Genomic DNA, 23,183 nt, shown 5'->3' with positions numbered 1-23,183 from the left:
CTTATTTTAATGTACAATTCGTCGACTATGCCTGAAGGTCTATTGACTATCACTATTGGATTATGTTTTAAATTTAAATCATGAAATAAAATAACTTAACAAATATTATTTAAGACTTTCATTGTAAAATCGATTCAAATATTGGTTCGTAAATAATACTAAATGGTTAATAAAAAGTAATAGTTTTTCCGCTAACAGACTTTGAAATTTCATAACTTAAGAAAGATTTACAAGATAAACTGGAAGATTGATTAGTGCATAAGTCTTACCACTAATGGAGAATTTGCCTATTTTTCTTCTGAAATTTACGAATGCTAATTAATTTACAAAATTCAACATTAAAGTTCTTACTTTACCATTTTGAAATACGGTTGATTATTTTTTTTACTGATTTTAAGCCACTTAAAAAGTAATAAACTTATATTTTGATAAACAATCCTGTAAGAGATGCGGGGGACTGTATAAAGTTAGAAGGTTAGCGAGGGGGTTAAAGATAATGAAAAAATTAAAATAGCTTAAAAAACAACAAAAACAAGCACTGAATACGTATCATTCTAAAAAGTTATATAAAGTGCAGTGGGAGCAGGTGAGGTATGAAGAGGGTGCTATCAATGACCCTTTTTATGACTACGTATACATAAATAAAACTATGTAGACATTTATTTATGTTTCTAGAAAGTAGCGTATGGGGACAATCATATGTATGGGGGACGGAGCAACTTTTTGGACAAATTAGTAGCTATGCTTACGTTTCCATGGTTCTACCAGATTTTGACCATAGATACAGTGTACGTAAGTCACTTGCACAAAACACATTTTAACTTGTTAAATTGTAATATTGTACTGGTAAACTTACTTTAAAACAAAATTTTTTAGGACATCGAAAGAAACTTAATTCAAAAAAGATAATCAAATAAGAAATTATAATAAGAAGTAAAAAGGTCATTTGATGGGACACATGAATATTCACAGTTGATGTGAAACTAAGAAAATTCATACAAACGTAAAAAGGAATTTTTAAAGTCAGAATATTTATAAAGACATTTTAAAACCGTTAATAAATAAACTTACGTTGTAGATTTTCTTTAAAATTAATTACGATTTTGTTACATGAACTATTAATTTTTCTCTATCACTATCGTATATTAGTCATTACAATGTAGTTATTATAGTCTATTATTCTTAAAGAATTTGCCTATCAAACAAGTTAAACACTCATAACATTAAGGTCTTTTGTACAACACTTGAATAGATTTGCAAAATTAAATTAACGAATGTCAAATCCCCAGAAAACGCAATATTCTTTCAAGTATTAACTTCACTAAACTTAATTATCCCGTAATTTAGGCCCACATGCAATTCACTTGTAAATAATTCAACCGACCATAAGGTAACCAAATTTACTTTACGAAAAAGCCTTACCAAAAGACGGTTATATATAGAAGTAGAAATTGTGAGGTATGGTTGTAGGATAAAAAGAAATGTTAGTTACAAAACAAAGCAGTATGAAAATGCACGAATAATAAAAAGAGACAAAAGGAAAAACAGAGTGAAGTTAGAAGCTTAGTCGCTTTAAAATAACTATGTAATATAGAAACACACACTAACACACACTCGCATACTAGTGAGGCTTTGCCTCCCTGTATGCTCCACGCTTTAACGCTATAATTTGTGGATATTAGTTGAATACTTTATTCTCTTAGTTTATTTTTGAAATTTGAAAGATTTCAAAAATCTTTATAAAAAAGTTTAAGAATCAAAACAAAAAATGTATAAAATTGATTAATACTTTTTACATTAATTGGTAAGACAATTTTTTTTGGTTTCTAACTTTAGAAATTATCCAAGTGTTTGCAGAGATTCCAATAAAATTTGGAAAACACTTCTAATCAACTTATGGATTCTATACTGTTCCCTCAAGAAAGGTCGAAGATATTGTTTCTCTTTTATTTAATCTTCCGAAGATGGAATTTTAGTTTTCGCTGAAATTAAGTAAAAGTAAGAATGCTCAATCATGTAATACAGATAATGAAATTGTAGTTGTTCTTCCTGGCCGTCAAGTAATACGTGTCATAGTTAGTATAGACATTATCAGTAGCGTCACCTGATCATAAGGCGTTACCATTATCTATTATCTATCATTGCTGTGAGACAAAATGCAGACACACAAATGTGGTTGGAAAATAAGACGATTCATGAATGTCACCAAAATTAAAAAACCTTGAGGTTCATGTAGATGCCAAATGTTTTTGTTATATTCCATTATGGTAAAGATATAGGTACATAAAAAGTGCCATTTTATTAATTTTATGTACTAGCCACAATTTCACTCAACGAATGGAAAAAAAAAAAAAAAGATGTATCAGGGAAGTGAATTTTCACAAACATTAAAATTGGTTTTCATCTTCAAATGTGCATTTAAAAAAAGGACGTTCATAGCAGCAAAAAAATGTTATGGACTAGTATAAGATTAATTTTACTTTTAAAAAGAAGCACTTGTTATGCAACATTTTGTTTAGAATTCAACTGAAACAATATATGAATTTCTTTCTTGAAGTTTAAATCTAAAAAAAATCAAGAAAAGTAGATTTAATCCTATAAAATAAGGTTTCCATACTTTTCCAAAAAGCCTAAGAAATAGTTTAAATAACATTACATAATTTACATGATTCTAATGTTCATTTAAAAAAGTAGTAAATTATTTTAGGAGAAGGTCTTGGACAGGTCCTTCCTGGTAAAAGAAGAGTAATTGTAAAACAATCATACAAGAAAGTATTATATCATCATATATTTAGACATTGCTTTGTAATGTAAGATTAAATATTAGTACTTGTTAAATTGTGTTAAGAGGGACTCTATAGCCTTGGGGTATGCACAAAGTAAATAGTCAAGGAACAAGCAACAACTTATATATTTATTCAAAACGAGAGAAGAGTGCGTCACGTGTGTAAGACTTTCGTCCTTGCTGGCTCCAACCAGAGGGAGAGAGAGATTCTTACAGCATTCTACTTGATTTTTTCTCTGCTCTCCCCTACTACAATTGTCTTCAGTAGGCCCAAGGAAGAGAGAGACGCGTACGTGTAGCTATAATACTGTACGTGACAATTGACAAGACATTTTCAAAATCATTATTAGATATTTGAAAAGGGAGAATTAAATTGTTGAATGTGCTAAATACATAAAAAACAACTAAAGCTTGGGCTAATATTATTATTAAAATATCAATTCTTTCATTAAAAAAGTTAAACTCACTTCTTACAAATGATATACTTACTTTTTCAAGAATAAATTTCTAAATTGCGTATGAAGAGAAATCAGAACCTATACAAAATATAATCTTTAAAAAACATTCAAGTAACTTTAAACAACAGGAAAAAAGCTAGCATCTCATGAGTAGTTGTACATGGCAAATAATAGATGGCATCAGGCGTTCAATCATTCTCAAATTCTGCTACTACAATTTAGAACTGTATATATAAAATACTTACGCCAGTAAATAAAATAAAAGTAGATAGTTAGAAATTTCACTATGGCCATGTAACTAACGATGGGCCAATAAGCATCTTTTCATTCATTCGAAATCTGTCATTTTTAATTAACGAATACAGGTAATCAAAAATAAATTTAGACCATATTTTTGTCAAACATTGTTTTCTTATCAATGACGAGGACTTCTGGTAGAAAAATAAAATTTTATGTTTGTCACTAAGTGTGTTAAAAATTGATTGGAAAATTCTATCTTGTTGGACACGGACAAACATGTATAGATAAATAGATAGACAAAACAAGTTAAAAAAAAGTGTATAAAAAAAAAAACCCAAACACCAATTGTATATTTGACTTTATTGAAAACCAGTGGCCAGCACTCCTCCACAGTGTAGCAGAATTGTGCTGGACTTATAACCTGATTAGATATTAGATCTACATGTGCAGCTTGGATGCTGGTACTAAGGGCATACAATTGCACTCTGGGCAAGTAAATATGCAAATACTGATTTTATAATAACAGTTAATTTACTTAACCTTATGTTGCACTAAACTGTATTTTAAGTTGATTATTGTAGCTTTTCTACTAAAGCATTTCTCAGCAATTGGTATACATATGTGTTTTACAAAAATAAAAAAAGAAAAAAATAATAAAATAAAATTTATGCATCAAGTAACTCAGACTAGTGTATGCACAAGCAGATTTTAATGAGGAAGTCTTACGTATAATTCAACTGGCTAAGAGAATGAACAGAAACAAAAGAAAAGACAAATAGTTTTGTTGCACTTTACTTTCTTGCCGCAAACACACATCCATCGATTGATGCCACTTTGACATGGAGCACTGATGGATTAGCAAGAAAATATAGCATTAACATCAATATTAATATTTAAGAATGTATATTTAGTCTACATTATTGATTTTAATTTATAATCTTTTGCTTTTTCCGCAACTTCTATATTATACTGACAAATTATAGTTTCAATTGATGAGCATGAAGATCTCTTTTTTGGTCTTTCGTTTTGATGATAATACGTGAGATTTCTCACAATTTAAAGAATTTTGAACCACAATAACTTTTTTTTCACTAAAATGTATTAAATAATTATTCTGAATGCAAATTAATAAGAAGCAGCCTTATAACTTAAAATAAAATAAGTATTGCATGTATACATTAAATTATTTTTTTTGAGATTATATTTTAAAACTATTTACAGAACTTATGGTTAAAAATGAGATAATAATTTAATAATGTGTTGTTTAATTTGTGTGCGAATCTTAACTGGCTATCTGTATATTCATTCAAAATAGTAAGTACATATATTGAGCTCAAAGCACTCATGCTGATGATGGGTTAGTACGTAATGTGCGCAAGGGGACAAAGCCGTCTGAGCATATGTGTTTTTTGCGACAAAAAAAATCAAGTGGGGCTAAAAAGCAAATTTTGTGCTTTCCAAGAACCTCCCACTTTATTCCACGTTCTCTAACATTTACTTTAGTATCTTTTAATCCCCTCCACATTGCTAGGATTGCTTATATCGTAATATCTTTTTTTTATCGTCAAAATTCACTTCTTACGATTTTTACACTTTACAAATCATTGAGCTTGAGCAAAAATTTTTGATGCAATAGATTTGTGTACTTATTTCTGTACTAATCTCAAAATTAATTAATTTATTAAAGTATTCTGAACAGTAATTGAAATTTGTAATACATATCATATGTTACTCGTTTTTTCAGAAGTCTTAACAATTTAATTTACCTCCCCCTAAATTTAAAAGTAATAATGTTAGAATTTTGTCACCTAATTAAGCACTGGTTTCGAATTTTGGAATAAAAAAAAATGCTAAGAATGTAAATGCTTTGTAGTTTTCTCAGTTGTCATTTTATCTCTACATTTGAGATTAAAAGAGTTTGACTCCAATTATTCCTGGAAATTATTTATTTTCTATGAAATCGTTTGTTAGTATTGGGCAAGTCTATCAATAAGCAAAGAATGTTTTCTTATTCCCTGGAACGTCGCATTCTAAGTCATCATGAGTGCGATGCAAGAGTTTATTCTAGTTTCTATAATCTTACAACTGTGGATGGAAATGTGTTTCTTGTTACTCTTTACTTTTAGCCTATGGAGATAACTCTTTGCAAAGTTGTGTCCAAATATAATATGCGTGCGATTTGCACAGATTTTGGGAATCTGTGTCTTAAATCGTTAGATTGGAAAAAGACTCTATAAACAGATTTGATATGAGGGGCATTGTCTATATGATATCGTATAGGTGCAAAATGCGTTGCAATGGTCGGACTCATACTTGCTAACATCATAAACTATTATGCTGTAGTTTATAGACGAATCTCTAGGCACTATAAGTATCCAGTCTGTGAGTTGTGTCACACTGCCTTCGTATCTGAAAAGAAAAGGGGGGGAGTACGTAGAAAGTGGACACCTCATCTCGTACGTTCTCCAGGTCCTTCGTCCTCCTGGATTCTGCTCCTGAAAAGGAAAGTTTTTACGAGACTTTCTCTCATTCTACCAAGAGAAAAAAATATGGGAAATGCTATCACGTCAAGTTAAGGAAATTTTTTTTTACAGCTAACCACAGTGCTCTACAAATAAATCCTTGATGGCGCTACAGCGGCTCTGCCTCACCCCGCAAATCGCGAACGCACGTTCGGGGTCCTGAGACCAGGGCGTCTATTGAAGCGGGAAGGAACGAACGAACGCATGAGCGCACGAGTGCACCAAGTGCACGAGCATTCGTTTTGAGTTAGCGCGCATGCGTTTGGCTGCAGCAGACAAGCAGAGCAGAAGAAAGTATATGTATATCTGTAGCAAAGCCTTGGAGTTGGCTGTGACGTCTCGTCTCGTCACTGACGAGTTGTCAAATAATCCAGCACAAAAGCAGAGGCTCTCCTTTGACTTTTTATCATGAAACATGCTTAATGCTGTGCAACTAAGTAAATTTCCTTTTTGATGGGAAAAATAATTTTCTTATTAAATACGCATTAATAAGGGTTACATTTAAACACTGTGATGATTTATATTTTTATCATATTTATAACCACAAATTTTCAATACAAACTGCAACAATAAAACACAATATGAGTTCAAAAGTACATTTAAATATAATTATTGAAGTAAAAAAAATGCTATGTGGGATGTTAAGTAATTATTTATAAAATAGAAAAAAAAAAAAAAAAGTGAATCAATTAAAATGAATTTAATAAGCAAGTTTAAATCCCAACTTGATAAAAAAGAAACTGTAATGGTGCCAATCATATTAAATAGTTACTATATTATATTAGTTGGCGAATTTTGTATTTTTAATACGATTACATCAGAATCGTCTAAATCCTAACTCTTGGGTTAAGTTCAAACCATTACCATAATTTGCATTATCCTCTCATAAACAGGATCCATTACAGGCGATTCTCCAGCAGGATTCCCTGTTTTTCGTTTGAATACATGCAGCTTGGCATTTTCTGATTTAGTGTCACGCTTCAAAGTAGTCCACAGCTAAAAATGCAAGTAAACGATTCATGTAAAAATCAAATTATACTAGTAGATGTAATTTTTTTTTAGTTATATAAGTAGAGTCGTAAGAGAGTTTGGAATGACATATCCCGGAAAACTCGGTCTATTGCCCAAGTTCCGACCGGATAGGTAAGTAGATATAATTAATATTGTTGTTGTTACCAGTTGCCAAGCAGCAGTGTCTTTACAATTTTCCTCACAATTTAAGAACTGCGTCATTTCTTCTAACAGCCTTTTCTTGGTGGCTTTTGGGTCAGAATCACCCTTGAACTGCCCTAAAGCCAAATTAGTGTGTGTCTCCATGAGCCCCAATAACGTATCCAGTTGCCATTGGGTCACTGAGTAACTAAATAAAAAAATATTATCACTATTGATGAGATAAGGGACATGCATAAACTGACAAATTATGAATACAAATGCGCAAATTTACATGGGATGCACTAAGTCTTCATAGGTTATGTACACAGACCATTTAATCACAATTGGTAAAACATTATTTGCTACTGGTATGCTTACCGTTTCTCCAACAAATTCTGGTTTTCCATTTCTTCAATTACAATTGTCTTGATACGTACAAAATTGGTATACAGAGAAATACCAACACAGTTACAATACCAAAAACTCGCTGAATTTATTGAAAGTCGCTTTTTGTTGCGAACCAGTGTTGGCAAAAAGGATCTTCGCATATCCCCACCGATACCGGAACTTTCCGTTGGAAAAGTTCCGAATCCAATCAGAGAAGAGCTACAGCAGGAGTGTAAGGGCAGACTTATTTCTCCTGTGAATAATAACGCAAGCACCGATCCCCACACAACCCGGGGCGCTTACTGGCTGGTTTGATTATTTATAATTAATAAAATAATGACACAGGCAACTATCTCCACTCAACCCGGGGCACTTGCAGGCTGCCTAATTACTTATGATTAATAAAATAATAACGCAAGCGCATATCATCACATATCCAGGAGTGCTTACTGGCTGCTTTCATTATTTATGATAAATTGTATACTAACACAATATAACATAATAGCACAATGCGAACGTATTCGCTATGTGTAGTAATCTGAAACAGCGCCACCTGCACAGCATCAGCGTCAATGCCACCACTGGCCAAAATGGCAAACATAAGTGACGGGATACAAAATTAGTTTATTGGCATAAAGATGGGATGTCCTCTCTTATATCACAGAATGTTAAAACTGTTTTTTTTTTAAATTAAGAGACGTTTGAACTTTGAAATCAAATTTTGTCACTTTTAAATTGCGGGTGACATATTAATTTGTTAATTAACGTGGTCAACTCTTTGAAACTTGAAATTGTAAATATTGTATTCCAAAGAAATTGAGCAAATCGTAAAATTTTTCTAACACGAGTAGCGAAGGAGTACACTCTTTGAGGTGGTCCAAAATTGGCTCAAATGACTACTGAAACAAAGTTCCGTTAACAAAAAAAAATTTGTGGAATTTGGTGCCACCAATCAGAAGTTACAGGGAATTTTTTTGTTATTCTTATCAATAATCTATGAAATCTCATTTTCAGCTATTTTTATCGCTACTGCTGAAACAGCTGTAACTTTTGAAGGGAAGCACTAACTGGAACAAAATTTTCTTTGATCGATATGGTTGAATCATAGCTTTTATTTAATCTAAGTAAGACACTCTAGTTCTACAAGCAGCTTAGCTACACGCATCAGAAGCAGATGTATTTTTTTCAAAAATTAAGTTTCACTGACTCATACAAAATACCGTACATCTTTCAATCAAAAAACATTATAATATAATTGCTTTGGATATTTGTTGTGGATGGTATTTAAACTAAAACTACATATATATTATTCACATATTTCTTTCATTTATTATTTTTCATAAAATATCACCCTATGCTCTTTAAACTGGAGCGAGATTTAAAAATACAACCAAGTCAAATCTCGACGAATGGCAACACCTTCTGCATAGTTATCTGCAATAACATCACCTTCATTATCAGGTACATTATTTGCTACGGGACCGTTATCTTCAACATGTTCAGGTGGGATGATTCTGTAAAAAAATTTTCTTATTTATGTAGGTTGTCATGACAGGTCCAATAAGCATTCATCGATTGAGTGTGTCAAATGAATCAACTTTTCACGAATTGTCAATACAATGCAATGAACAATGTATTAAATTATACGGTTACTTACTCATTCTCTCTCAAGTAATTGTGCAGCAAAACTGACGCTGTTACAATTTCAGCCGAGGTTACTACAGAGTAGTGTAATGTTCTGTGGACCTAGAATACATCGCCATTTATTTTTTAAAAGACCAAACGTCCGTTCAATATAACTTCTTGCAGCTTTGAAGGAGGTGTCAAAATGGCTCTCCTCCTTATCAGGTACTGTTCGTGGATTAGGGGTTAAGAGGACTGGAGAAACAGTGTAACCACCGTCCCCTGAAAAAATACAGGAAAATAAAAATGTTACATATGATTAGAAATGCTGTATATAGAAAAACAAGCAGAATTTCGGTAAGGTTAAATGTGCGTTTGTACTGTTTTAAAGGAAAGTTTTTAGCTATAAAAGACTAATCAAGTTGGAAAAAAATAGCTTAGGTATTGTAATCTCCTCAAAATTATGTTATTGAAAGGCTTTGATCGTATTACAATCGTTGAACGTGTCAAAAAAATAAAAGTAGAATTACAGCAGTAAGGCCTGTCTTATTTTTCCCTTGAGTGACTATATATATCGCAAGAGTCACGTGACATTTTGGAATCCCAATATTAAAAATATTTAACGCTCAAAATGTGCTAGCTCGTTGTTCTTCTTGTGGACAACATAATACTGAAACTTAACGTGATATTCTTAGCCAAATGTTGCTTCTCGAGTGTTGCAAGAGTCTAACATCACTCGAACAAGCAACTTTTTCCATGCAAGTGATGCGTTGATATGTTTTGTAATTGTTACCTATCAAAAAAAAAGATCCCTCTTGTTCTATGACATCATTATTCGCTCGTAGCTCGTACATCTCATTGCGTGCTTGACTCCATTTCCAGATGAAACGATCATTTGTAGATCCACTGCAAATTCGAAGGCCTCTTATTCTGTAGTTGGTATCGCATATCTATTGAGATAATAGTATCACTGTTATAAAATAACTGAACAGAACATAACCAAAACCGGTACGTAAGATTAGATAAGTAACAGGGTATGTGTACTATTTGCCCGTTGAGGGAGTGTTTACTCTTATAATTTACATAAGCCTCTTTATGATTGGCTGGCGTATGTATATTAATTAGAGTATAGTCAATAGCACCAAGAACTCCCAGAAATCCAATAATTTCTTGAAAGCTCCCATAATTGAAGGTAAGGGTACATATTTCACGGGGATGTTACGGTGCTTATTTATTCTTGGCATATGGTTACAGAAAGTATGAAGAAGTACGATAATCAAAACATTGTTATTCACAGCTCGTATGTAACACTTATTAACTGTTCTTTTAGAAGTAATTGTAACCTGCAAGTCAAAACTTTCATCTACAATAACAATGGCCTCACGAACTTTCGAAAACTCAAATATTTATACTATAGTATTATTCTTTAATAGCCATACATACCTTTTTAGATCTTAATATTCAGTAAAACAAATTTTAGAAGTGATTTCATAAACTACGTTGTGCCACGTGAAACGGATCATTGTCAGACTGGCGTTCCTTATGCAGCATAGACCAATAAGCTTGATCTTTACGATAAACATCTCGGGAAATTTGTGATAAAATATACGTTTCTGATAGTGTAGAAACGTAATTCATCCTATTGTTAATCTAATATGAAAACTACAACTGAAAAGGTATGTGATTCCATCCTAACCTATGAGAAATTCTTCGACGTTCTTCAGCAGTATTAGGAAATTCCGCTAAGTGTCCTAGAGCACGAATTATTGCAGCGCATACAATGTGCAAGTACTTGCTGACTGTTGGTTGAGCCATTGGGTGGTACAAATCTCTACCACATCATTTTTGGTATTTGCCTTCTGCAAAAAATCTAATGCAGCTTAGTACCTGTAGATGAGGAGGTACTCCTTCCGGGTGCTCTGGCAAATGTGGCAAAAGCAATTGGAAGAGATTGAAAGCTCTGCCGTTATTCATTCTAGAAGAACAAATTTATCATAATCATTTACATGGTAACTATTACAATTCTAACTTACACAGAAGCTACAACTATGGACTGTTTTACACAGCCTTCAGGCATGACTAGCGAATCTCCTATTAAGGAGGCTAATAACCTAAAGATGAGTATTGATAAATGTGTTAAATTTACACATAAATTAAATGTTTACGAACCCTTACATACAATTTCAGCATAGGTCACCGAGCAAAATTATGAAAAAAAGAGGCTCAAAGTTTTTTTTTTTGCACCAGACTTACGAGAGGTGTCGACTCTTTTATTTCAAATCTGAGATTTTCCATACACAAAAACGGGAAAAGTAGACAAAAAATTAATGCAAAGGAACTTATGTAATTCCAAAAAGATTTGAGTTTTAAAAACTATGTATCACCAACCATAGTTATAACATACAAGTAACGACGTAGGGGAACAAATCGATGGTTTATGTACAGGAAGCGTCAAACATTGCAATCAATTTGTTGACATTTACAGTGATAAATATCTTCATTAAGAAACAATAAGTAACATGCTTTATATACTATTTCCTAAACATACAAGCACATGTGCATACCTGTAATGTTGGAAAAAGACATCTTCATGCAGGGTAAAGGGATCGGAAACGTCTCTCAATAGTTGTTTCCTAACCATCTCAATTCTTCTAAGCCTGATAACTTCATTACGATCAGTTACAATGTGGGCTGCATCGCCTAAAACGTTGCCCATAGTATGTAGATTTAAATTGTCTTTGAACTAATCTGTGGCAAACAATTTATGAAATTATGAGGTTAATCAAATGTTTGCTTCAGTTTGCACGACTATTGTTGTCTTCGATTTACCCCTAAACGTATCCCAATCGTAATCTCGACTGTTACGCCATCTCTAAAAGTAAATCACATGCTCAGCGTTGGCCACGATGGTCAAAAGTTTGCTGCCAACCGCAACCTTCAGAGCGCTTCTTTATCAGCGCCACCACCAGCACAGCTGTGAACTATCGCTGATGTACATATTCGTACATATCTATATACAGATACTTTGCGTGAAACGGTGAAACAAAAGTCGACGTCAGCGTTATGGCGATAGTATAAATATATCTGTTGAATTATCACGAAATATCAAAAAATATCACACACCTCAAAAAAAACACATTTCTTAAATTTTTTTTAGTTGTCTACTAGTACAGACTCTCAGTACATTTTCTTTGTGACAGCAACTCAATGCGTGCCGTAAATGCACCAAGTGCCAAAAATGGATTTTATGACACGTCGCAAAGAAAATATGTGTCGTAAATGAATTTATGACGTGACGTATGTGACACGTCCATCCCTATGTATGGGGGAGGATCGATTTCGTTTTTGTGTTTATTTCATGTAACACCACCGTCACCGACCCTGACGTACTTGATTGTGCAAGATTTCATTGCATTGTCTTTATTATTTGAAAAGTCTTTGTTCTTCGATAAAGGAGTAACCTCAAAAAGGACAAAATGGCAACTAGGCATGTGCAACAAATTTATTCGACGCAATTATTATAAAACGTTAAAATTGATTTTCAGGAAAGTGACAGTGCCGATCGAAAAACAAAAACTGACGATGATGAAATTAATCTAGAAAAACCCATTGATGAATGACTGGAAGAGTGACATTGGATATTCTCTGTGGGTTGAGGCTGCTAAGAAGTTGAACGAACAAGGTCCTGTTGGCACTCCACAGGCCTGGATACGAGTACTGAAAACTATAAGAATGTAAAATTTTATACATGCCATATGAAAAAATCTCAGAAACGTTTTTGTTTCAATCCCACACAAAATACTGTGAAATGTGTCTATGTTGAATTTTTCTTCTGAGATTTATAATTCTTTTACCTTTTATTGTAGACTTTTTATGACAGCAAGCTGAACAGAAATTATTCTGTAACTAATGTTAATGTACAGAACAACTGATAATAATATGTTGTGAACACAGTAAACACAAGTTTCTTATAACAATAGAGCTGCAAATGACTAAGGTGTGTTCAGCTGGACAACCAAGCCAAACCATGAAGTCAATGTTAATAAGTGGCAATAATGATTCTGCACATAATAAATACTGATCTGATGGTGGAATGGCAGTCTGTCAGTCAAATGCTGAACAGTTTGGGTCCTCCGACAAGATCCGTAGATGAGTGGCAAAGGGTACGTCGACTATTTTAAGGCACTCATTCAACAGTACAAACGTTCTGACAAACTTTTTTTTTTCAGTCATTGAAAGATCGTATGAGACGTTCCAGATCAAAAACACAATCAACAAAAAATGTGACGACATCAAGTCCTATTTTCTCCGGACCTTAAAAGCTTGCATGCGCTTTCATCGAATGCTGTTGTCGCTGTAACACTAACCCAGTTTTGTGACATTACAAATGCACAATCTTCTGCGGTAATGCAGATGTTAGCAGAAAAAAAAATTCACGGACTCAAGGGTTCAAACAACGTCATTATACCTTCAGTGGGTGATGGGGAGCTAGATGATATTGAATTTCTCTCCTATAACGCCCACGCACATGACGGTTTGAATACATTTCATTTGTTATGTATGTATACATATGTGCATAAGGCTTGATTAATTTTACCAAAACCGTTCCTTGCACTTTTCTATTGCATGATTAGCCATGGACGACGTTGAGGGACTTATTCATTCTAAATGCATTCAGAAGACTCCTAACGTGAACATTGAATTTTCTGCATCTCTTACACAGTCAACAACGAATCGCAGACCAGCATTGGATGATAATTCAGTTAATTTATCAATACCATTGATAAGTCAGATTCCAGCGTCAACTAGCGACACAACTTCTGATAATGGTAGTAAGCCAAGAAAAAAAGTTACGTCGGAAAAAACTACGTATAATTCATGATGTCACTGTAACATCATATGTGTAAAAATTGAAGTTAAAAAGTGTAAATTAAACATATTTTACTTTATGAAATTGCAAAATCAAGAATTTACCATGTAAACTGAGTAATTTTAATTATTCTGTTAATATTTACAAATCATTAAAAAAAAAAAAAAAAAAAAAAGAAAAAACAGAAAAAAAATTCAAGAAGTAATAAAATAGAGGATTGAAATAGATTTCTTCAATCTCCTATGACCTGGATGACAATGAAGTCATGTCAGAATCCATTCAAGTAATGTGCAAAATTGTGGTTAATGAACATAAATCCATCTAAAAAATTGAGTGTATCGGATGGGTCTGAATGTGATGTACAAACTGTTTCACCATTTGGACTGCTTTTAATGGGCGTGTACAGTACTTTAAATCTTTAAGGCTTCTGGTTATCATTTTTAAGATGGTATTGAGTATTGATCAGTTGCTACGCAGAAATATTTATGAAAATCTTCAAATTATGTTAAAAGCATGTTGACAACAAGTGTTTAATGATAATTCCATGCCTCTGAAACCTGTAGAACTTGTGAGGTCCATTAGAAGCAGTCCAAATAGTAATAGGTCTTGTATCTCACATTTGGACCCATCCGCATAACTCAATTTGGACGAATTCACATGTTAGACACAGGATTGCTCCATACTTAAATTACTTCTGATATGATGTACATATGATCCAGGTCTTTGAGGCTTCTGACAATCATTTTGAAGATGGTCTTGATTATCGATAAGTTAAATCACTTATGTGATAAGTATAATCTCGTAAGATTACCCTCTAAATAGTGTAACCTTCCTAGTTAACACCTTCGAAAAACGGGAATCATTAAAATCACTCTGTCTCAAAGGTAAATTCTTGATTTTGCTAAGTAATAGAACAAAATGTATTGAAATTACACTTTTTAACATTAATTTTAACTCTATTAACGGTATGTTTATTGAGATACATCTTTTTAGGGAATATCGCATCAGCTGCATATGATGCAGTAGATGCTGTGGTGAATGTTGAGGTTGCTCTCCAAATGTCTGCTAAAGAATTGAGAGAATTGAAAAACGTATTTGTAGAAGACAGTGACAAAAGGAGTTTAGTGAAGAAACAAATGCTTCAGTGCTTCAAGCAACTAAAAGATGTTCTTTTGAACATGTCTGTTAATTCAACGGATGGGACTACATGATTTTTTAACTTACTTACTCTTGTCGATAAAATTATTTCTAACATTCTTATATACTGCATGATTTTTGTTATCTTCAATAATTACATCTAAATGTGAAGTAGTACATGAACCTACTTCAAGATAGAGTACAAACATAAGTCGTAGGGCATTAAATTTATTATCTACTTTTGTGTATTAAAAGAAAAAGATGTGGTAAGAAATTTTATCCATGAAAAACATAAGAAAAATGTTTTAATTGTGTTTTATTGTTGCAGTTTGTATTGAAAATTTGTGGTTATAAATATGATAAAAATATAGATCATCACAGTGTTTAAATGTTACCCTCATTATTGCATATTTATTAAGAAAATTATTTTTCCCATCAAAAAGGAAATTTACTTAGCTGCACAGCATTAAGCATGTTTCATGATAAAAAAACGAAAGAGAACCTCTGCTTTTGTGCTGGATTATTTGACAACTCGTCAGTGACGAGACGAGATGTCACAGCCAACTCCAAGGCTTTGCTACAGATATACATATACTTTCTTCTGCTCTGCTAGTCTGCTGCAGCCAAACGCATGCGCGCTAACTCAAAACGAATGCTCGTGCACTTGGTGCACTTGTGCGCTCGTGCGTTTGTTCGTTCCCTCCCGCTTCCATAGACGCCCAGGAGGGGCCGCTGCCCTAACGCGCTCCTGGCCACGTCATGCACGCACACACGCACACTTGTGCACTCCCTCACACGCAACCTCTCGCCCCTGCCCTTTCCCTGCCAAACACACAATCATACTCTTTTCTACCACTGCCTTTTCCTTCTCGTCCGGTTAAATTTTTCTTCACACTCTCTCTCTCTCTCTTTCGTACTCTCACTGTCTCCCGGTAACCTCACCCTTGTCCTCTTCTTGTCCCTAGTCCCAGTCGTTTTTCTCTCTCTTTTCCTTTCTCTCTCACTCCCTTCCTTGGCTATGCCCCTCTATCCTACGCACCTGAAGTGGAAACGCGCAAGCACTTCGAATCCGGCACTCCAAGCATGCACGCGTGACTTCTTGTGACCTGGCCCTCTTTCTCTTTCTTTTGCACTCCCCTTCTCTCTCTCTTTCTCTATCCTCTGTCTACTTCTGGACCTTGTCCAGGAGGCCTACTGGCGCTCGCGAGCCGTAGCACGAAGCATGAAAAACGTAGGGAAAAGAAACACGCTACCTCTGGGCTCTCTGACTCGTGACAAAGGTGTATGGCATCCTGCTGAGCCTCGAGCTGCTGGTGAGTCTGTGGGGCTAATGGCTGTGGTCTTACTCTCTCTCTCTTTTTCTTTCTCGTTCTGCGGTCGCTCTCTCTCTCGTCCTGGATCTCCTCACGGTGATGGTCACCGACGATGGGGACACAGCAGCTCTCTCTTTTCTCTCTCTCGTTCTAAAAACAGCTTTCTCTCGTTCTCTCTATCACTCTTTCTCTCAATTTGCAAAATCTCTAGCTTCTATTTGCGCGCAATGGCTCTTGACTCGAGACTGAGTAAGCCCGTCCCGCTGCAACCACAGCTCGTACATCTCGGCGTCTTTTTTCTCTCTCTTTCTTTCTCATACCTGAGGGCCGCCGCTGCGGCCCGAACAGTGCTGCACGTGCTCACTCGTATTTCTCTACCACTGTTGTTGCTTTGTCCCATGTCGCGTCGTCCTTTTCTCCTTTTTTCCGTGAGCCAAAACAGAAAACAATTTTTGAAAGGTCAGCCTTTGCTGGTGTGACGTCATATGCAGTGCGTCAGCGAGAGCAGCATGAGCCTGGAGGCCAGATTTACCTCATTACAGTTGTCTCGGCACTTACATAATAAATTAATCTGTTAAAGCAGTTGTATATACAAATTTGATTAATAATAATAATCTCAGATTTTTCGTGTTAAATCCTGAAGAAGACGTCAGTATGACGACAAAGTGTTGATTTTGTATAAATAATTATTTGAACAAGAAGTCATGATACATAAGACTTAGTTTTCTATTCACATTAACTATTCATTATGACAAAGGAGCAAGTGAAAGAAGTTCGTAGATATTATTAATCAATTAGCGTATAATATTGTTGGCGTTTATACTGAGACTGTATCGTTATACCGTAACATACTGTTATTGTATAGTAATCAAAAAAATTAATTTTAAGGTATTTTTTAATTACGAATTTTTTCAGATTCAATAAATGGGACGCTTTTTTTTCAATCATTTTGTTCTATATATTTAAAAACCTCCAACAGTTTGCAGTCAAACGGTTTTTTGTTTAGTAATATTATCTTATAAATAGTTATGTTCAAGTATATCCTTTTTATAGTGTTACATACACATAACTATTGTATAAAGCAACAAAAGTCTAATGCAATAATGTTTATGTTCTTTTTAATAAGTATTTCTACAAAGAAGTCAAGTTAAATTACCAATACTTTATCATCACAATTTTAGGATAATACAAAAAAAGTTATAGTTTGAATACAACTATCTTTCAAGCTTGGTATGTTATGTAGATTTCGTCAATATTTCATTTGTAAATTTTTGTTTATTCTTTTATTTATATGTTTTTCATTTTTTTTCACACATTTTTGTATTACAATGTTAAAAGCTAACATTTTATGAATGCTAAGTATTACTCAGCCAGTTAAACATTCGTACAAGAGTAACAACTATATCTCTTGATTGCAAGCAAGCTCGCACTGCAATACGGTATACTGTTGCTTTGAAACTGATGCAAGGTTCTGTTTCAGAAGCTGTTAGGTAAAAGAACCATTTGGCATGTATATTAAAGTAATTGTTGTAATGTGCGAGGCTTATAACATTTTTCAAGTTCTTTTGCTGTTGGGCAGCCTCATAAGTAAAGTAAAAAAGTTTTGAGATATTATCGAATTTTTCTATTAAAATGTCTATTATTGCAGAACGAAGAGCGTTAGCAGCTACAACATCATGATTAAGACAATCACAAATAATTAGAAAAAGTAACTTCCTCGGAACTTTCACTTGCTCGTTTTTGTATAACTTGAATATTGTTCAGGGTTTTTGCGTAAAAAAGTGAGAGTCTTGAAAAGGTATCCATGATGAGACAAAATGTTAATAAGTATATAAACAAAAAATTTTGGCTCAAGAAAAATCAAGTGGTGTTTTTTTGTTGATGTTATCCCTAAGCAATCACAAATGATGACCAATCTACAGTGGTTGACTGCTCCATTCTCCTTAAAATGTATCAGAAAGTTATGAGCTTTAGCTTAGTCATAATTCCAATAGTTTCCTAGTTCTGTGGTCACTTGCCAGTGACTTTTATCCTGTGCGTGTTTAAACCAGAGAGATAGAGGGAAGAAGATCACGCATGTACATTTAGTAAGTATGAAGAGTGGAGCTGAGGGCGTCAGATCCTCCACCACGTAAGTCGAGTATACTCATTAGCATTAAGTATATCTATGTACGGCACGTCTCCTCTCCTTCTCTTTCCAGCACTTACGAAGGTCGTTCTCTTCGGTTGGAGATGTTGAAGTGGCTAGTCTAATCTTCCTGCACTTCAGGTTGCAAGCAGAACGCTGTTCTCTCTACTAGTGCACCGTTCTACTCTTATTGATCTTGGCTTTAATAACGAGTCGACATTTTGTTTTTGCTTCAAGCCTCTCCGTCGCTCTTCGAAATCGCGGAAAGCTGTTCTTCCAAGGGGTTTGTTAGTTTAAGTGGTTAGTGGTTACTGTTACAATTGTCTTACTATCTCGCTCTTACTCACGTGCCTCCCGTTTATTGTTTGTGCGCTCATAGTTTTCTCTTGTCTCCCATTCGTCTCTGTATTTTGCAAAATGGAGAATTTTGACAAAGTTTGTGCGGCTCAACTCAAGGCATACACTGCAAATTTCTAGGTGAACTCTACTGAAAGGGTTCGTAGTGAGAGGCAAACTTTGCATCATTTTAAGTGTCCTTTAGAACTTTTAGAGTAGTATTGAACACAATTTGTGGAACAGCACGAATTTTTGATTACCTTCGAAGAAGAGAAAAAGCATCAATCTTATTTCAAAGATGATGTATTCATAAAGGCTGAAGATTTGTGTATTTATGCTTAGTCGCAAATCTGTGAGAAAGTTGATTGTCTCATGGTCCATATGATCTCTGCTCCTGCTCCAGTAAATCTTACAGTAGCTACATCGGCTACTCTGCCTTCTCTTGAACTTCCCAGCTTTTCAGAAGTGGGTGAGGAGTGGAACTCATTTAAACAAATTTTCAGCTTAATAATTAAGGACAAAGCAAATATTTCTGATGTAGATAAATTGCAACATTTGTTTAACTCGGTACAAGGTTCAGCTGTCCAAGAACTTCACGGTCTTAAAATTACAGCCTTTAATTTCAAAGCCACTTGGAAAAAGCTTACACGCTGGTATGATAATACGTGGCTGCGCTTGTTAAATAATTTAGAAAAATTGATCCAACTTCTTACTGCTCAAAATCGTAATGTTCACGATTGAAATAAACTTTTGAACAAATCTGAAGAGGTGTTTGTGATTTAGGATGCCCTGTAGACACATAAAACTCTTGGTTCATCTATTCTTCAATACAAAATTTGAAAGCAAATTTGCGAAAGAACTGGAGGATTTTTCAAGAAGCAGTTCAGAGTTTCTCTCCTTATATGAGCTTGGTTGCATTTTTAAAACGTATAATTCAATCCTTGGAACAGTCTCGGGCTGCTTCTAAGAAGTCTGAGTCTTAGCCCAATATGAATTCTATTCAGTGAAATCTCACTACAGCTAATAAAGTTTTGGCACATGCCACCCTAGCCAGTGACTCTTTAACTGGTGCTCCCAAAAGGCCTTGCGATTATTGCAACGAGCCTTCTGGTATTTTCACTTGTTCCAAATTCAAAGACTTGTCAAGTCAGCAATGGTTTCAGCGTTGTAAATCACAAAGGCTCTGTCTGAATTGCTTATATCCTGAGCACTTCACTGACAAGTGTCAGTCGACAAAAAAGTGTAAGGCTTGCAATCCACAGATCGCACGCTGCTACATTCTAAAAAGGCAAAACGTAACTCACCTGACGAAGACAAACATCCAGTTAAAGAATCAAGTAATCCATTTGATTAAAAGGCTGAGCAAGCAAAAAACTAAAATAAAGACCCTTTCTCTGCTGCTACGTTTCATTCACTCTTAGTGGGTATAAACCATTAAACTCTACAGTACTATTGGCAACGGCTAAAATTATTTCATCGAACAAGCGTGGTATCACTATCACAGTTAGAGCACTCATTGATCCAGCTTCAGAGATCTCATTTGTTTCAACTCAAACCGTTCAGCTTTTGGAATTGACTATGAAAAAATCTTTACGCTCGGTTATTGGAAAGAGTGGAAATGAGACTTTAATGTCTCAAGGTTCAGCTCAACTGATTATTTTTTCGAACAGAGATAAAAATTTCGAGTCTATTGCATGGCTTTGGTTTTAGACGATCTTGCTCGTCTACTACCCAAAAGGTTAGTTCAATTTAGTAACTGGTAAAACAAGGGGTTCTGTTGGATATTCTATGGCTAAACAGTTAGTTTTTGGTTGGCTACTAACAGGCAAAGTCTTAGTTTTATCTCAGCAGTCAGACTTAGAGGTTCAAGTGTTTCACACTTACTCCGAGATTTCGTTGTCCGAAACTCTTTAACGATTCTGGAACATCGAGGATGTTCCAAATCAGAGCCTTCTCACACCTAATAAAGAGCGTTGTGAGGAGCTTTTTATCAAAACTCACCGTTGTAATTCAGAAAGTAGATTCGTAGTAAATTTTCTTAGCTTTGGCTAAGGCCTATAAAAGTTTTATGATTAAGTATTTCAATCTTAAGCATATGAAATGTGTACCTGTAAATGAAGTTTTTCGTGATTATTATTATCTCCCACATTATTAAGTTTTTTATGCAGGAAGCAAAAAACTTAGGGTTGTCTTTAATGCTTCTCAAAAGGACGTGACAAGGTGTTTTCTCAACGACTGGATCTTGCCAGGTCACAAGTTGCAATGTGATATATCTGTGGTATTTACTAATTTTTTTAGATTTGCGCTTACTACTGATGTAATCAAAATATTTTGCTAAGTACTTGTGCACCTAGAAGATTTAGACTGACAAGGATTTCTGTGGTGTGCACACGCAACATATTCAGTTTAAGACTATCGTGCTACTATGATAACTTATGGTACTGCATCGGCTCTATACCTGGCTTAACGTGTCATGAAACAGCTCTCAATTGATGGTTAAAGGACGTATCCCAATGCCGCTGCGGTCTCACAATAAGGTTTTGACGAAGATGACTTTTTCACTGGGCATGACACTGTCAGCAGAGCCATACATCTGTGAGATAAGTTAGTCCCTCTACTCAACACAGCTAGTATAAGCTTGGACAAATGGGCGTCCAATGATACTGCTAAAACCCCTGATGATCAATCTTCGTCAGAAATTGGAGCTGAGGTCAAACTCAATGACAATGTCTCCACATTGGGTCGTAAATGAAACTGTCATGTGTATTCCTTTTCCTTTTTTTTTAAGACTAGAGAATCGCTCTTAGTAATAAAAAAAGGGCAATTTTATCTGAAAAAGCTCGCCTTTTCGATTTGCTTGCTTGGATTATTCCGATCATAATTATAGCCAAAGCCATACTTCAACAACTCTGGCTGCATCAGCTAGAGTGAGACTCCATGACCAATGGTAAACTAGCTCAATCACTTACAACAACCAGCATAAATATCTGGAGTCCGTATTCATACCCTGGTGGTCCAAGATACTTCAAGGTCAGGGCTGGCATCTTCGAGACTTCTTAGATGCATCCAAACGTGCGTATGCAGCAGTTTTTTATGCTGTCTCGCCTAGAGGTCAATCTACACTTCTAATGGCCACAATGAAAGTGGCACCAATAACTCGACTTACCGTTCCTCGATTGAAACTCTGTGGAGTGTTACAGCTAGTAAAGTTGGCTTCACATTTGCTGAAGTCACTTACACATCAGCCTTCTGCAGTGTTTTTTTGGACTGACTCTCAAATAGTAATCGAGTGGTTAGGAAAATACTCGTGATAGTGGCCTGGTTCTTTTGTCACTAATCAAACAAGTAAAATCATTACCACATTTCCAGATGTAAAATGGAGACACATCTAGTCAGCCCACAACCCAGCTGACTGCACAACCCGTGGATTAAATCCCATTTAGCTGGCCAAACACTCTCTCTGATTTTAAGGACCTACTTGGATCACGGAGGAGTCATCATCTTGACCGACTACTTAATGCCAATCTGACGCTATCTAAGCCTATCTAGCTGAGGACTCGCAGTTAAAGGAGAGTTTAACTAAACAAATAATTGACTGTCTTTTCTTGTTTAAAAAGAAGTCTTCCTTTTTGTCCGGGCTTAGAGTTCTAGCTTACAATGCACAATGGCAATCTAATGCTAAGCTGCCACTCAGGCAAATGAAACAAGGAGCTTTAACTATCGAAGACATTAGGAAAGCGAGATTATTTTGCTTCAGAGCAGCGCAGTGCTCTTATTTCAAAAAATAAATTTTAAAACAAAGTCAAAGAGACGCTGTTCAGAAGAGGAGTCCTCTACAAAGTCTTACTTCGTTTATTTGTGACGAAAGCCTACTTAGAGTTGGGGACGATTTGAGCATGCATCTCTCTCAATGGATAAAAAACATCAAATTGTTCTGCCTGGTGATTGTCTACTCGTGAAGTGACTCATTAAAGATACACATACATTGACACCTCATAGAGGCCCACAGCTCATGTGCTCTGTACAGCGTTTAACGTTTATCACCAGAGGTATGCGTGTAGTATCAGGAGTCTTTCATTGCTTCCAATCTGTACGAGATACTCCCTATAAATCGCTCAACAGAAGATTGGACGATTACCTGTGGCAAGACTCATCTTTTCCATCCTTTTGCGTAAGTGGCCTGGACTATGCTGATCTCTTTTCGATGTGCATGTCAAGGGGATGAGGAACAA

Source organism: Copidosoma floridanum, unplaced genomic scaffold (genome assembly GCF_036245765.1).
Source record: "Copidosoma floridanum isolate Cflo_tuat_1 unplaced genomic scaffold, Cflo_Japanese_pri ptg000004l, whole genome shotgun sequence".
NCBI classification, from domain to species: domain Eukaryota; kingdom Metazoa; phylum Arthropoda; class Insecta; order Hymenoptera; family Encyrtidae; genus Copidosoma; species Copidosoma floridanum.
Note: the sequence above shows the minus strand (reverse complement) of the source record.